The sequence below is a fragment of the Typopeltis vanoorti genome, chromosome 11 (assembly GCF_054136105.1).
Source record: "Typopeltis vanoorti isolate ZY-2024b chromosome 11, IOZ_Tvanoo_1.0, whole genome shotgun sequence".
Classification (NCBI taxonomy): domain Eukaryota; kingdom Metazoa; phylum Arthropoda; class Arachnida; order Uropygi; family Thelyphonidae; genus Typopeltis; species Typopeltis vanoorti.
The window spans coordinates 88,772,914-88,785,460 of NC_143559.1; the positions used below are offsets into that span (position 1 = coordinate 88,772,914).

General features: G+C 34.6%; 1 protein-coding gene across 4 annotated transcripts in view; it reads left to right on the top strand.

Moving 5' to 3' along the window:
- Positions 1-8,807: 8,807 nt before the first annotated feature.
- Positions 8,808-12,547, top strand: part of LOC150101835 (uncharacterized) — a 574,375-nt gene continuing 570,635 nt past the window's right edge. For all 4 annotated transcript variants that reach the window (XM_090400439.1, XM_090400440.1, XM_090400442.1 and 1 more), the window contains exon 1: positions 8,808-8,902. The gene's annotated coding sequence lies outside the window, so the exon portion shown is untranslated. The remainder of the gene's footprint in view (positions 8,903-12,547) is intronic.

Genomic DNA, 12,547 nt, shown 5'->3' on the forward strand with positions numbered 1-12,547 from the left:
ATCGTTGAAATATAAAATTGTGTCTCACGTGAAAAGTGTCGCCCGGGGTGCCCCCCCCCCCCCCAGCTACGCCACTGCAATAGGTGATCAAACTTGACCAAGGTTGGATTCTGGTATATACATAATTACGGTAGCATCCCCCCCCCCCTTTTTTTTTATTTAACGTAGCAGCAGGTGAAGCAATAAGCAGTTTAACCTAAATCGCAAAGCAAAAATTTACTGAGAAGTCAGTGGGGAAAAAGCATATCTTGAATTCAGAGTACTTTTGATGAATCAATGTTATATGAGGAATTTTTCCTAACAGTAAATTGGAGTAACCTGTTTTCACGTGTTCTGAATTTTAGATTATGCTTCTGCTCTGAATCATGAACCTGTTTTTGTTTCCAAGATGTGAATAGGCATGCTGAACACTTGCGATTATGTGCACGACTGGTCTTATGAACTTCCGCATTACTCACTCAAATATACAGTAAGATGGAGTTCTCGGCCGCATGATTTGTATTCAGGACATTTTCTAGACAGTAATTTATACTTAAGTTGCTATTCACAGTTCTTTCAGTAAACAGTTAGTTATTAATATTGACACCATCTGGTTTCACTGACATACTATCTAGTATTAGTTACAAGATGACTTTCCTAGCCTGGTGTATAATCATCACTCTTATTATAGGAGAGCTGAAGTGGTTTGTTTAGAGTTCATACTGAGATAGCTAAAGATCATGAAATGAGTGCATCATGTTTTAAACGACATATGTTTATCGGCCAGTTTCTGCTTGAGTGAGGGGAAAAAAAAAAACTAAATTTTTAGGAGGAAAAAAAAATCTTCGCACTATCGCATTGAGACAGTCTAACATAGCTACGATTATAAAATATTCGTCGCGTTCTTTGATAACATTCAAACCCTGATTTTCCAAATCACGTGGGTTCTTGAAGGCAATATAAACGAAAAGGAAGAACATATAGACACACAGTAACAGGAATTTTCTAGAAAGATACGGACAACGTTTTGCAAAAGTTATTACTCGAAGAGGTAGAGAAAGAATCAATGGTGGTCAGAGAAAATTTTAAGGGGGTACTGCATATTAAAAAAAAAAAAATCTTTTTTTTTTCCCTAATCAGTAACCAATTTATTAATAAATAAATTTACATATTAAAAAATTGCTTTATTAAAAATATTTCACCCACACCACGAACAAACATCAATAATAAAAGTTTCGTATGTCACATAAATAACGCGCGCATGCATACAATTTATCTGTAAGCGACACTGCCCAAACGAGCACAGTCGGAATAAATTGTAACGTGCAATCACGTTACAATTTATTCCGAGTCTCGCTGCAATTGGCTGAACGTGATAATTTCACACGGTGTTAGATCGCAGTGTATTTGTTTCGTAATCTAAAGCGTTAATCGAACAATTCCAATCATTAACTATTCAATCGATGTCGAAACATAAGCTGTAACCTTTAACATGTTGTATTGCATTTATATAATGTTGTAAGCATTGTGATTATTTATAAACACAAACAAAATTTCATTTTTTTCCTTGGGGGTGCTGCAGTGTCACAGAGCTTATGTACGAGCCGCCACTGGAAAGAATTATAGTCAATCCCCAGAAGAGGATAACGATGTTACAGCCCAAGGAAATAAATAAGAAGTAGATTTTTTTTTCTTTTGCATGAAGAATGACAAATAAATGGAATGCGGCATGAAATTATACTCTGTTTCACAAAATACTTCTATGATACAAAATAGGAATTCTTGCATTATCCAGAGGTGTTATATATCCATCGGTGCTCATCCTTCGAGATACTGCAACCAATGAATCATTGGTTGCAGTATCTCGAAGGCATTCTGTAGCATAAAACATTCTCCTGGCAACCGCTATACGTACACTCCTCTGACTGATTAGGAAAAGAGTATACCGTGATTCGTGGATACTTATCATGGATTCAACAACAACAATATAATCATACTTGCTTGATTCTTTGAAACACACTGGTAATATTATGGTTAAAAAAAAAAAAAAATCCGCTGACGCCTTTTATTCCCCACAGGGAATAGGTAATGCGAATCGTATCTAACTTTTGGAAACTTAGGGGGATAGTTCAATCTTATGGCGTGGCTTTCAAAATTTCGACTTACTACTGTTTCTGCCCCTGTCACTATTGTTAATACTACTACTAACAAAAGTACTTCTCAGAACAAGAAAGTAATCATTGTCTTCGGGCTAGAAATAAAACTATGCCGAGTGGGCATAATATTTAATTTTATTTAAATGCAGATAATTAATAATTTTGATACAGTTTTCAATGGCAATGAATGGGGTTGATATGATTCCTCTTCGGGAATGAGCGTGATTGAAATAGTAATTCTGGTAGTCGAGAATGCATGAAGGCTCGCGGTTGTAACTTGCAACGTTTGGCAATATTGGTGAAAATGCAACGTAGAAAGCGTAAAGGCAAGAGAATTTGAATTTGTTTTAGGTCTAGGTAAGTGATAAAGAAGCAGATAAAGGTGACACAGTAAATTTGACCAATCATGTCAAACGCAGAGACTAACGGTATAAAGGACGTCGTGGTCTGGGGGGAAAGTTTAGAAATCGGTGCTATGAAATGACACATCATGCTTCATCCTTTTCCAGCCGGATGGGAAAATATTGGTGTGACGAATGCCTTTGGAATGCTTTATACCCAGGTAGATTATCCCATCTGTAAAGCTTGGTGGTGATATGTAATGATGTGTAGGCTCTTGCTCCTGCTAAGGCTTTGGCATAGGGAAAGAGGAATTCGTAATTACACCGCTGCTTCGATAATAAGAGAATGTGCTCTTAGACCGAAAGATGTTGTTTCATAATTAACATTTAAAAGAACACTGGGTTATTTCAACGATATCCAATATCCAATTTATTTGTTTATTTATTTTCATGATTTCTTAGTTCCAGCATGAAGACTATTTTCTGTAATGAACATGTTACATCAATCGAGTAAAACCGCATGAAACAAAAACATAGTTTGTGCTCTGTCTTCCTGTAAACTCAGTAAATAATGTAGTATATAGGTTAGTGTATTAGGACAGTTAATTACATGAGCTCTTCTGGATGGTTTGTTATGGGTTGAAAAATCAAAGTTTCGTGGATGAAACCGTGCAAGACCTAAACCAACCTCAGTTGAAAGGTCTACAAAGCTTCTTCGCGCCCTATAGAGGAATTTGAATCCATGTCTTCGAATTCCGTTCGAAGATAATCATTACAAGAGGCCCTCACTGACCATTATTCACCTAATACCTATCATACCTCTCCTTTTTAAACAAAACGTTCACCACTGCCTCTAGCACTCCACTCAATAAAAATCTAGTCTTCATGCTTTTATTAACACCCTTTATTAACTTATATTTCTATCATGCTCCCGTTTTTCTGCATATCAACTTAACTTTGTAATTAACACAAAACCTACAATCCTTATCACAGGAAGCATTTCACAGACTTGTGAAATGCTTCCTATGATGTCGCTTGCTTCTACTATGCAGAGGGATTTTGTTGATCCCTCTACATAATAATTAAAATGTGGGGTATTAAAATTTACAAAGAGAGGATATAATTCTCTACCTCTGTTTGTCAATGTGTTCTTCAACATAAGATCTTTTGAACTGTTTTTTTCCGCTTTTTTGATTTTTTCCTCTAAATTTCAACTCCATGTTCACCTTCATCCCAAATCCTTTTCATCATCCATTTGCAGCAGCCAGTTTCGTCAAATGTAATACAAAGCTTGCACTTTTTATTACAAAGTGCATAACCCACTTTGTTACATTAAACTGACAAACAAGGCACGTGTGCAGCCTTGTGGAATGGAACTTTGCATCCATAGATTTGATCATTTGAAGAAAAATCATTATAGGTTCAGCTTTAGCCGCCAACTAGAGGAACTTTTACTAGACCTGTCTTTAACCGGCTACTGAGTTAATCCATCTTTTACATAGGCCAATAGGGCTTGCTCCCAAAATTTTTACATAACTACGGATACTATTACAGTATATTCAGACACCATATCACACTTTTACTAACAATAATACGAGTATTTTGGTTTAGGACAACGAAACAGCAGTAGTTTTCAATCAAAAGCCTTAGTTCACTGATAGCGTGAGCCCACCATCGGCGAAAAATCTTTAAAAGTTAGCGCTAAAGCTCCATCTACCCCTTTGGAAATAAAAGGTACAAGATGATTTATTTATGTTTAACTGACAATCAGTATCTCTAATCTGCACGTTCAGTCTATTTAAATCATTCTGCAGGATCTCTACATCACATTTATAATCACTGTCCCCCTTCTAAGTTTTACATCATCAACTAACAACTGGATATTTTCCCTGAAATTATTACTTATTAGTGTACGAATTGAACAGGAGCGACTCCACTTGAAATGTACAGAACTGCCACACACCACTGGTCACGTACATTTTTTAAATACTTCATTGCAATATTCTCCCAATATAATTTCATTTATTTAGTAACGATTTACAGAAACAACATTGCAATTTTAGAGATTATTATTATTATTTATAGTCTATGTAGCACCCTGACAGAAACTTTGAAATCCGTCCTGTCATAAAAACTGAGTAACCTTCGATTAATGCCTCCGTAGCCCAATTGGAAGAACGACGGTACATTGCCTTAGGCCTATTCCCTTCGATTGGAACAGGCCTAAGTTCCATTCTCGTCGTGACGGGAGGAATCTTTATGTGGACCTTTTTAATCGAAGGTGAGTTAGTCGATCTCATACGGGGGTAGTAGCGTTTTTTCTCCCGGAAACTAGGGTTTTTCATCCCGCATATAGACAAATCGGCTCTTCAGAACACACGCAATTTACAGACAAAAAAATACTGTTTGTGGTGGTGGGCGGTAGATGGCGTTGATGGAGATGATTGGTAGTAGAGGTTCGGTGTAGTGGTAGTATATGTCCACCCGCGATGAGTCTTCGGACTCCTTGGAGGTTTCACGAATAATAATAACATGTACTACTTCTGATATACAAAACTATAAAAGCTGAGATGAGGCGTTTGGGAAAAAGAAAAAAAAAACTACAAAAGAAATGCACAGTGATTCGGAAATAATGAATTTTAAGATATGTGTTACGTGTATTTGTTATCATTATTATCACTGAATCCTCATGAAGTCAAAAGATTAAGCAGTACATCGCCACAGGTAAATTGGAATGGACACAGTAGGACAGTGTAATCCTACCTATCATGCTGATAATGGGAATGTACGACAAACACAAATTCGCCATCTGCCAAATTTCGAGGACGATTGTAGTGCATGAATTAAAATATACCCTCTGTCCAAAAAGAAACCGAACTTTTCGAAAATAGAAAAAACTAGTGGCTCAATCTATTGTATCTTTTTGTTGTCGAAAGCGGCAACCTACATTAGTGTTGTGTCAACTATTTATGACATTTGTTTCATTAGAAGCCGAGTTATAGTGCTAAGAGTGACAGTGTGTTTTGACGAACGGTCGGAAAATGAGTTTCAAACAAAGAGCTTCGATTGACTTTTGTGTTAAACTTGGTAAAAGTTTTACTGAAGCGCATCAAATGTTTCAAAATGCATACGGTGATGAATGCTTATTCCGTACTCAAGTTTACGAGTGGTTTAAGGATTTCAAAGACGCTTGAGGACGACGAAAACCCGGGCCGTCCAAAAACATCCAAAAAAGAGCGTGATTTCATCAAAGAAAACCCGAAATCGTCCGTGAGATTGACTGAAGATGAATTGAGGATTCCAAAATCAACTGTGCACAACATTTTGACCGAGAATTTGGGCCTTCGTAAATTGAATTCGCGATTTGTTCCCCACAAGTTGACCGACGACCAAAAAATGTATCGAATTGAACACTGAAAGGACCTCATTAAAACTGGCCGTCTGAAACTTCCTTGAAACGATCGTTACTGGTGACGAAACGTGGCGTTTTGAGTATGAGCCTGAAACAAAGCGCCAGAGTGCTGAGTGGAGACCACCAAAAGAGGGGCATCCGAAAAAAAGTCGTTGAACAAGTCAAAAGTAAAGACAATGCTGATTGGTTTCTACGATTGCAAGGGCATTATCCACAAAGAATTCGTTCTGCCTGGCCAAACGGTCAATGGTGAGTTTTATCTCGAAATTTTGAAGCGATTAATAGCGAGAATTCGTCGCGTACGGCATGAATATCGTGACGGCCGACTCTACCGATGGTGAAAGACGTGCATTTGCACAGGGCGGAAAGTTTGTTTGGGGCAGCAAAGTTGGCATAAACCAAACAAAAAATAAGGGAGAAGGGGCGGCCCTGCGACCGACCGTTCGTCAAAACACACTGTCACTCTTGGCACTATAACTCGGCCTCTAATGAAACAAATGTCATAAACAGTTGACACAACACTAATAAAGGTTGCCGCTTTCGACAACAAAAAGATACAACAGGTGTCGCCACTAGTTTCTTCTATTTTCAAAAGTTCGGTTTATTTTTGGACAAAGGGTGTACAAATGACTTGATATTTTTGGCGAAAATAGAGAAGTCTTGTGTGGCTATGTGAAAACGCCGTTTTCATCCCATAGTACTAGGCCGTTCGAAGAAAGACAGCTGTAAGTTTGATTCTAGGTCATCGAGGAACTTTTTCTACATTAAAGAAGGTTTTTCTTTTACGGGAGACTTAACATCCAGATACATGACTACGACAGTAGGACATAAAACTAATGCAGAAACGTTCAATCCAAGTGGAGCTTTTATCAGCCAGTGATGTCTTATAAATCCAGACAAAATGGAGCTCAGTTGGTAACGACGATGCTTTTCGTTGAAAAGATCTGCGTCCGCAGGTCTAATACTGGTGGAGTTTTATAAAAACTTTGGTAATTGAAGGTGAGTTAGCTGGTTTCGAGGTGAATTGATTTAGCTTCTAGGAAGTCAGATTTTTCATCCCGAACACACACGCACACAGGGCCGGCGTTACCTTTTAGGCAAACTAGGCAACCGCCTGGGGCGAAAGCCATGAAGGGGCCCAAAACTTCAAGCTATGCTTTATTCATACTCTACTAAAATATCAAAATTAAATAGTGATATATGATTTAGGTATCGATTCTTTTTCCTTATCTCTCACATATATACACTATGTATATATATTATACATATTGTATATTACTTTATATTATTAATAAAGCATGCGAAAATAATTTTTATTTTTTATATTTAAAATTTCATTTTAAAAAATATCTAACTTGTGAAATAAGGGGCGTACTTGTAAACTTTGCCTAGGGCGCAAAATAACCTTGCACCAACAGTGCCCACGCACGCACACATACACACCATGGCCGATCCGAGAGTATCTGATGCCCCTAGGCAAAGAAACTTTGGGCGACCCTATACATTGCCTCTCTATATATATAGATGAGGCGTCCCTTGGCGATTGCCTAGGTTCGCCTAATGATAAAACCGGCCGTGACACACACACACACACACACACACACACACACACACACACACACACACACACACACACACACACACACACACACACACAAAAATTCATACACGATTGTGCGTTATTCATTATGTCAAGCAGGCAACTGGAAATCACTTGAAAATACTTTATTTCGTTTTGTGAGGAGAAGCCAAAATTTATATATACATATATATATTTTTTAAATCTACACAGATTTTACTTTATTACATATATAATATAATAATATATCATAACAAATAATTTTTCCTTCAATATGTGCATTTAAAAAATTAAAAACAAAGCAAAACTTTACAAGAGATGCGCACTCCCTCTTGGTAAATGTATGTCTACTTTTCTCAGTGATAGTCTTGTATACTAGTCATAGTGTTTGGAGCAGAAAATATACCTTGATGCGCTAATGACTCGGTAGATGTCGCTACTGAGAAAGTACATGTGCAAAATGTCAGAATCAGCTGGTTTGTTGTTTGTAGGTGTCGAAACAATAAACCTTTATGCTGATCATATTAATCCATCACTTTAAGATTGGAACGTTTACTATAAGAAATGAAATAGAAATAAGCGAAAGTATCCTACTAAAAATTGAAAAAAGTATTATGATCATTCGCATTTTAGCATTAGTCTTCCAACCTTGAGATTTTTTATTTACTATGTGTTTTAAACGGCAGAATCTTTTCATTTTAGCAAAGCTTTCATCTTTTTATTCGTCAATTATTATAATCATTACCTACTCTTAAAATTTGTTTATCAAAATTGCATACTTAACTTATTGTTGTTTAACCGCTCCACACAGCATAATGATTAGAAATTTTTAACTTTATGATTTTTTTCAGTTACATTCTTAAAGGAATAGAGATTTAAGCAGAAAATACGCGTCTTCTTGATTAGATGTCACCTGGCAATCACCTTTAGCTTCGTTCAAGCGTATGACATTTAGCATTCGGAATTCGCGTTTCCATTGGAGCGTTCTTAATATCCCCGATCTAAGTTTTATTATCGTACTGTCTGGATGTATAATGCATCTTTTATATCACTTCTGTAAGTGTTAGTGGCGACATTTGTGAATCTGTGATCGATTTTTATAGATCTTGTGGTATTTCTGCTATGCGTACCACAGAGTACTGACGTCACTGCAGTACAATACTAGCCGTACTGCTGGCTCCTGCTGTATTACTTGAACTGAGTGAGGAAGTGGTCACTTTTTTTCCGGTGTAGAATATAGATGAGAGTAGATTATCATGTGCAAGGCATTTAATATTGAAGAGTGTTTTCTTGAATGTTGTGAAAAATGTATGTAGCTGACTGGGCGAGAGAGGTTATTTTGAGGAATAACAAATGTTGTATATCATTTAAAAATATTAGAAGGTAGATTATGGGAAAACATATCTGGTAATGATTTTCTACTACCACTGTTAAAGTAAGTATATTTTTGTTGTTATTAAAAGAAACTCTTCCGTCTTAATCGGGTTACTTAATGGCATTTGTCTTCAATGAATTTCATGAGATCAGTTGTTACTGACCGGTCGAAATATCGAATTTAAGATAATAAATTGACATATCAATAAATGTATTCATACATTACAAAAAAAAGTTATTTATGATATATTAACATTAAATATGCGCATTTTATGTAGAACTGTATTAATATTAATCTTTGCCTATTTATGTCGTGTGAAATGAATAATTTTTATAAATATTTTAATGTCTCGGCGATTTCGGAAGTGGCTTCACAATATTTAAAAAGTTTTGCACATAAAACTGTGAGTTTCAATAAAATTTTATGTAGGTGTGTGTGTACATCGCCCATCAAATGCAAACCACTAGAGTATTATTAGGAATGAAACAGTCACCTTTCACCCCTTGATTAGAAGGTGTTATGCATATCATTAATGTACGATAAATTATTATCTTCATTTGCCATTATAAATGCAGTTTGTATTTGAGAATGGATTGGAAATGTTATTGTTATTATTGTGACACTTCCAATCCATTCTCAGACCATTCCTATATATATCAATTAAAAAAAATTCATAATCATTGGGAAGGCATGTATTAATATTCTTATGCATAACTTGCTAGCTTATGTGTTATAACACTTAGTTGCAGAAACGTTTATACCACAAATCAATTAAAATAACTTTTTTAAAAAACTTTCTACCAAAGTGAATAGATCTCAAGCAGAATAAAAGATTTTTTTTTTACTGGAAAACTGTTTTTAAACTCTAATAATGGACAAACCTACCTGATACACATGGGTTTAAGTTGGGTTTAAGTCAGTGAAACATGAGTCGAATGCCAGTACGATAAGTATCATATCACATTCAAATTTGTCTCAATTTATCTGTCATCTCTGCATGCGAATTTAGAAAACCAAAAGAGATAGCATATAGTACTTACAAATGTGTAATAATGATGACTATACATATTATTGTGACTGTAGATCGATGAATGATCATCATCAAATTCCTGACATGTACCCTCAAGGGTTGTACAGGATATGATAATAGTATATGAAAAATTTACATCATTACTAACTTCCTATCTACAATTTGTCCTCCAAATCAATCTTTAACTGTGAAGACTCCAACATATAATCAATTGATGAATGATTATATTGCTAATAATTACTATACCGATAATAATGATTACATATACATTAAAAAAAGTGACAAAAATAGGGCATAATTCTGAAGCACAGGTTTTAAAAATAATGGATCTGAGAATGTTTGACACTTCCTTGTATCAAGATGTGTCACATTTTTCTAATAAGAAATTAAAGGAGGTATTGAATTTAATATATTCTATGATGGGAGAAGCATTAATAACATGCTAATAATTGGCTTTAGGATATATTGCATATGAACTATTGGGATGTAGTTGCTCAGGAGTGATCAGATCTATTGAAAATAAATGCAGTATAAATTAACGAGTATGTGTGTGTGTGTATATATATATAAAATAAAATATAAATATATATAAAATAATATATCTTTATAAAGAGATTTAATGACTAAAACCAAGAATAGATAATATATAATATTATCTATTATATAATATATATATATATATATATATATATATATATATATATATATATATATACACATTAAATAATATTTAAATATTATTAATATTTATAATAGGGATCTCTATGGAGTTGGAAGATTCATCACAGGAGACACACATCCATTATTTATACAATAATTGTTATCTCTTTTATATATATATATTATATATATATATATGTGTGTGTGTGTGTTATTTTATTTATATATATATATATATATATATATATATATATATATTATTTTATATATATTAAAATATATAAAAATTATAAAATATATAAAAGAAGAAGAGATGACAATTATTGTATATTTTATAATTTTTATATATTTTAATATATATAAAATAATATATATATATATATATATATATATATATAAAATAACACACACACACACACACACACACACACACACACATATATATATATATATATACAGGGTGTTCGGGATAAATTTGACATATATATATATATAAAATAACACACACACACACACACACACACACACACACACACACACACACACATATATATATACAGGGTGTTCGGGATAAATTTGACATATTTATAATTAATTATATTTTTCCGTAAGTTACATGTATTAACACACACTTCTCTTCATTTAAAAGTTTGGACCCTTCTTCATTCACATACAAGATGTCAGAAAGGATGGATAGCTGGAACCCACCTAATTCATGGAAGAGAATAACTTGTATCATGATGATTCGTGCCCGCCATCAAAATAAGGATATTACGACTGCTGCCCAATGCTCCCTGAATACAGTAAAAACAATCAGGCATGAACTAGAGACTTGCAATGGTGACTACGAGGATGTAGCAAGAAGAAAGATCCCTAGCAGACGATCTGATTGCGTTCGTACAGCAGAATTCCTCGCAAATCTGCAGGAACAGGTGTTGAAGAACCCTGGCATTGGAATTCGGGCTTTGTTCGTGGAGTTGCTAACTGTAGTCAAGCCCTGGATAACAAGGGTAGGCAATGGTAGGCCGTATGTATGGCAGCAGGATTCGGCCCCTTGCCACACCTCTGGGAAAAGTCAAAAATGGTTGTCTGAAAATTTCTACGACTTCACCAGTCCAAATGTTTGGCCTCCAAACTCCCCAGACCTTAACCCCGTGGATTATTTTGTATGGGGCGCAGTTGAAAAAGACACCAATCGCACTTCCAGTAATACAAAAGCCCAGTTAATGGATAAAATTAAAACAGTTTTTGTGGCCCTTCCCAGGGAGACTGTAGCATCAGCTTGTTCGAGGTTCCGAAGCAGAATTGAAGCTGTGATCGATGCTAATGGTGGTTATTTTGAGTAAATCTTGTTGATAGTATTGTAATTAACTCTGCCTGTAATGTTTTTTTGTCAATTCATTAAATTTAATAGATACAAAGAAGATTTTCTTTTTCCTTACGAAACTGTCAAATTTATCCCGAACACCCTGTATATATATATATAAAAGTGACAAAAATAGGGCATAATTCTGAAGCACAGGTTTTTTAAAAATAATAGATCTGAGAATGTTTGATACTTCCGTGTATCAAGACGTCACATTTTTCTAATAAGAAATTAAAGGAGGTATTGAATTTAATATATTTTATGATTGGAGAAGCATTGATAACATGCTAATAATTGGCTTTAGGATATATTGCATATAAACTATTGGGATGTAGTTGATCAGGAGTGATCAGATCTGTTGGAAATAAATGCAGTATAAATTAAATTAAATTAAAATAAAATAAATTTAAAAAATATATATATATATATTTTAACCAAAAAAATTCTCAAAAGTCTCATATCTGTGGTCTCGTGTCTTTGACCTGCTGTTTTATTGTAACTAAATTCTCAAGTTTATGTGTTAAAATTCATTTGAACAGGCTATATACTAGTATATTAATATATGTACGCACTGGCCTTTGCTTATTTTGTTAGCAGTTTACTTTACTTAATTTTTCCTGCTCCCTAAAACTTTTGCCTAAGGTATCTA